This window comes from Momordica charantia (assembly GCF_013281855.1).
Source record: "Momordica charantia cultivar OHB3-1 chromosome 5 unlocalized genomic scaffold, Mcharantia_2.0 BLBB01000005.1, whole genome shotgun sequence".
Lineage (NCBI taxonomy): Eukaryota > Viridiplantae > Streptophyta > Magnoliopsida > Cucurbitales > Cucurbitaceae > Momordica > Momordica charantia.
The window spans coordinates 17762484-17768483 of record NW_028275163.1 but is presented as its reverse complement, the minus strand read 5'-3'; positions in this window follow the sequence as shown (position 1 = coordinate 17768483).

Below are 6000 nucleotides of genomic sequence, written 5' to 3'. Positions count from 1 at the left end.
AAGATCATCAACAACACTGTAGCTTTCTTGGTATTTTATGTGGATGATATCCTACTCATTGGGAATGATGTAGGTTTCCTAACTGACATTAAGAAGTAGCTAGCAACTAAATTCCAAATGAAAGATTTGGGAGACGCTCAGTTTGTTTTGGGGGTTCAAATCATAAGGAATTGAAAGAACAAAATGCTAGCCCTGTCTCAGGCAACTTATATCGACAAAATGCTTGTCAGATATTCGATGTAGAATTCCAAGAAAGGTTTACTACCTTTCAGACATAGAATCTCTCTGTCTAAAGAACAATGTCCTAAGACACCTCAAGAAGTTGAGGATATGAGACACATTCCCTATGCTTCAGCAGTGGGCAGCCTGATGTATGTCATGTTGTGTACCAGGCCTGACATTTGCTATGCAGTAGGGATTGTCAGTAGGTATCAATCCAATCCAAGATATGATCACTAGATTGCCGTTAAGGGTATCCTCAAGTATCTTAGGAGAACGAGGAACTATATGCTTGTGTATGACGCTAAGGATTTGATCCTTACAGGATACACTAACTCTGATTTCCAAAGTGATAAGGATTCGAGGAAATCCACTTCGGGATTAGTGTTCACTCTTAATGGAGGAGCTATAGTATGGTGGAGCATCAAACAAGGATGCATCGCAGACTCCACAATGGAGGTCGAATATGTTGCGGCTTGTGAAGCAGCAAAATAGGCGGTGTGACTTAGAAAGTTATTATTTGATAACTTTGTTCATCACACTTCATTGTGATAACAGTGGTGCAGTGGCAAATTCTAAAGAATCCCGAAGTCACAAAAGAGGCAAGCACATTGAGAGGAAGTATCACTTGATAGAGAAATAGTGCAACGAGGGGACGTGATCATCACGAAGATGGCTTCGGAGCATTACATTGATGATCCGTTTACAAAGGCTCTTACGGCTAAAGTGTTCGAAGGCCATCTAGATAGTCTAGGCATACGAGATATGTACAATATAGTCTAGGGCAAGTGGGAGACTTGTAAAGGGTATAGTGTATGCCCTAGTTTATTGTATTTGTACTTTATTGTACAACCCACTATTGTTTTTAGATTTTGTACACCCCACTAGAGTTTAGTTCAAGTGGGAGTTTGTTGGGTTTTATGCCCTAAACTCGTGGCTTGTAAACATAAAACAAATATTCATTCAATAAAGTTGTTATTGATAGAATTGCATTAACCCAAATCCAATAAACTAACATCTGAGGTTATATGACGTAACTGGAACATTATATAACAGATATACAGTATATATTTGATATACAATGTATATATTTCATATACAGTGTATATATACTTGATATACAGGTGGATAATGTTACAGTAGTAACCTAAAGGGTCTATAGTATATGGATAAGGTTGGATACGTACCTTATCCTGGTAATACTATGATACGACACACTTTGTAATAGTGCGGAGACATGCGAGTGATGGTATCTTTTACAATGAGTTTGTGTAAGATCGGACCACGAAATAGTCGATCTTTAGATGCAACGTCGTTGACTAATAGATTGTTATTTCATAGGATGACTAAGCAACTCATTCTCAATCCTGAGTGAGTTACGGACTCCTGCCTGTTAGGGCTCGTCCTTTGATCTGTATGGGTGAGAGTGGCCCGAGTCGTCGACTCAATATTCTTACCATTTTGAGGACGAGACCGAGTGGGGAGCTGGGAACATAACTTCACGAGATTGAATTCACTCCTCCCCGACTCTCGGGGAGCAGATGAGTGTTCTCTTAAATGCTGACTCCGGGACATGAACAAAGGGCCCCGCCCTCTCACTGGCCCGAGAGAGAATTTCGGTTATTGGTTGGACCATAATCGGGTTGTTCATTAGAGGAGCAGTGGTATTTAAAGAGTAAGATATTATATATATGTATATTGATACATTATAATATATAGTTAATTCTAAATTAAAACTATATATTATGAGAGAAATTTTTTGAATGAGATTCAAATGAAATCAATATGAATAAGATTCATATTAAAACTATAGTTCAAAAATAATGTACATAAGATGTACATTACAACCATAAGTTATACAAGAGAAATGCTTTAGAATATGATTTTGTTTTGATAATAAATAATTAAATGTTAATTATTTATTAATATATATATATATAATTAATTAATAAGATTAATTAATTATATATATTATTAATTATTAATATTAATTTAATTATATAATTAAAATAAAAACTGCCCTGCAAAATTGCAAGGGAGTGGGGAAGTTACATGACATAGGGCAATTTTGTTTTTGACAGAAGTGTTCTACAAAAACAGAACTGGGATTCCAAGGAAAAGTCTCCCAGCATTTCTCTTGAAAAAAAAATCTCTGTCTATCAATCAATTCTCTTTGCTTCAAAATTGTTGCTCCCACAAGCACATCCTTGCCGAAGACATAGCAAGGAAGATCGGTGGTAGTGAACAAATTCATTGGAGAATATTTGAAGAAAGGTTCTTCAAAAGTAAGTTATTTTCCCCTGTATTTTAATTTTATGTTGTGGGTTTTTGTTCATCAAAATTCAAGAACGCGTTCATCGTTCCTAGTGTGGAATTTACATCCCTTCACAAAGTTCTCGTTCCAAGAGGATAGCCGAGAAGATCGGTGGTAGTGTTCAACGAAATCATTGGAGAATTTTTGAAGAAAATCTTCAAAAGTAAGTTTTGGTTTTCCTGTATTTTTCCTTTTCGTGTGTGGTTTTTGTTCCTAAAACATTGAAGAACAATATTGTCGTTTCCACTGCGGGATTTACGTCCCTTCACCAACAACACTTATGAGATCTAGCAGAACGATCAAACTACCACAGATGTATTCCTTTACTTTGAATTATATCTTACTGACTTACAGATGTGAACCTGAGTGTTATGAAGAGACAGTTCCGCTGAAAGACTCTATCAATGGGAGTTAGCCATGAAAGATGAAATGGAATCTCTAATAACTTATCAGACATGGCAACTTATTGAGTTACCAAGAGGTAAGAAAGCTTTGTAGAATAAATGTGAATATAGAATCAAACAGAAGCTCGATGGCGGCAAAAGATACAAAGCAAGACTTGAAGTCAAAGACTTTCAACGAAAGAAAGATATTGACTTTAATGAGATTTTCTCTCATATTGTTAAACTAACTACCATCATAAATGTTTTATCGATAGTGGTAGAAGAAGATTTGTTTCTGGAGCAAATGAATGTAAAAACAACATTTTTTCATGGTGATGTGGAGGAAGAAATTTACATGGTACAGCCATAGGGATTTATAGTACAGGAGCAGAATAAAACAATATTCAAACTTCATAGATGTTTGTATAATCTCAAACAGGTATTCCGATAGTGATATAAGAAGTTTGTCAATTTTATGTGTAGTAGTAAATTTCAGAGGTGTCAAATAGATCATTACTACTACATAAGAACTAAGAGTAATTCATTAATCATTTTATTGCTATATGTTGATGACATGTTAATAGTATGACCAAACAAAGAGGAAATTTTGAAGATAAATGTTGAATTATCTAAAGAATTTAACATGAAAGATTTGGAAGTTGTCAAAGAAATCTTAGGGATGAGGATAGAGAAAAAAGATGATTTTGACATTGTCATAGGAAGAATGTGTGAAGAATATGGTAAAAAGAAAACTAACAAATGTGAGTACTCATTTATCTATTTATTTTAAATTATCTAAAGAGCACTCATTCACAATTGAGAAGAAAAGAGATATCATATGGCTAAAGTGTCATATGCTTCAACTATAAGCAGCCTGATGTAAGTCAGTTTACACAAGACCAGATATTGCACATGTAGTTGGGAGTTGTCAGCAAGTATATGAGGATCTGTTTGGTAGGCAATCCATATTCTATTTCTTGATTGAGCGAATATGCATTTGGCAGAGTTTGACAGATTTGTTTTCTATATCTGTTTTTGGATTCGTGATCCAAATAATGAAAATTCTGAAACATTTTTATTTTTTTCAGTGTTTTCATATTTGAAATTGGAAATTTTAAGATGCAGAATTACATTAAAAAAATATATAAACTCTTATAAATATATTATTTCATGTTATAAATTCATTTTAATTTTATTAAAATTAAATCATGAAAAATATAATATATTATAAATTATATAAAGTTGTAAAATAATAATTATACAAATTTCATAACAAAAAATATATATCTATACTATACATAAAATGGGCTATAAGGAGAAACTTTTTCTCTCTTGTTGAGGGTAAAATCCGAGTAGGACGCGTGTCTACTTCCCAGCGGAAGCGAGAGCACATACGACCTCTTGTCAAAACCTGACGTCGCCGAGCAAGCCACACGTCCGGTTGGGATGGAACAATGGACCACAAGCGGTAATGCCCTGTACACAACCATAGCAGGAGAGGGCGCGCCTTGTCGGTACGAAGGGTACACCCTACAACTGTAGGGGATGAGTCCTTGAGCTAGAGGAGGCACTGCCACCTTGCGGCTGTCGGAAGTATGTTCCCAGATGCTTTCCAGACGGCACGTTGCACCTCTGCCACCTCTAACTGTCGTCCTTCCTGGTCAGTCACCCGAGACTACAAAATGAAGGACCATCATCCTTTACAAGTAAGTGAAAAATATGTCACTTATACTTAAGGTGTCTTATTCGTGTCTCTTCCTCGACGACTAACTTGATCGTCGAAGTGTTTTAGGTGAGATACCGCACCGGCGTCGAGTAGCATCGATTTCAGGTTCACTCATTTCCTGGTTGGGCTGTTCATTCCAGCAACATGTGGCATGCGACTGGAATTCGGCGCCATCTCTATTTTGCCCTTTTAATTTAAACATTTTCATAGTTATTTTAGGGGGGCAAATTTGTCCTCCAATTATAAAATTTTCTCTCTCATTCTCTCGTTCTTTTTCTCCCATGCCACTTCCTCCAATTTCTTGTTATTATTATTATTTTGTTCTCTTAATTCAACTTTATTTTTATTATTTAATCATGTCAAATGTTAGAATGTAAAAAGTTGGAATATGTATAGTTTTTTCTCTTTGTTTCCATGAATTAATTTGGTTGGCAGCGAATTTCAGAGAGGTCCACGTGTCCTTCGGATGTGTGTTTGTCCCAAGGAGCAAATGAGCCTGCAATCAGAAAACTTGACGCTGGTGCTGTGTCCCACCTAATAAACTCCGAAAGTCAAGTTAGTAATTGGAATAAGAAAATAAGGTAGACACTTTTAGAGTTTTAGTGAAAGATTTTTCACATACCTCGTTAAGATTGAGGTTTTTCTATTTATAAGCACGGATGATCGGCCAGGAAGGACGATGGTTGAGCTGGCAAGGGTGCGTCAAGCTGTACGAGGTCCTGACTGTACTGGAGAGTATGGCCCCGACAATCAGTTAGTGGCGCCTCCATTTGCGGGCCTGCAACTGGCAGCCTGCGGGTATCAGGTTGCAGTCCTCGGTGTCCTATTTGTACAGTAGTGGAGCCGACACTCCTGTCTGCCAGTGTAGGGTACGATGATAACTGCTTGTGGTCCCGCGCCTCGTCGTCGCTCTTAGAATCTGATGTGTGTCCAGCTTGGACTTACCCTCAACAAATTTAAAATATTATAACTTATTTTTAATTATAATTAATAATGAATTTCAAAAGTTTTGTAACTTTTTGTCTTCTACAGCTATATAAAAAGTTTTTTCCTCACCAAAACTCGAGCATTCTTGATCTTTCGGTATGTTTTTCTCTTTTAGTCAATGTCTTGTGTTTTCTTATATTTTAGTTAGATTGTTTGATCTAACGTTTAACTTTTAGTTTTTTTTTTCAAAACGTTGTCATTTCAAAGAAGACTTGATTACCTACAATATATAAGTAATTTATTCAAAATGCTTACAAGATAAAATATTTGCGTTTTTTTTCCTCTCTGTGTCATTCTCTTTTTCAATGACTTAGTTAAGAAATCAAAACAAAGTTTTATTTCCTTTTATGCATCATTATGTTTAAGAACAA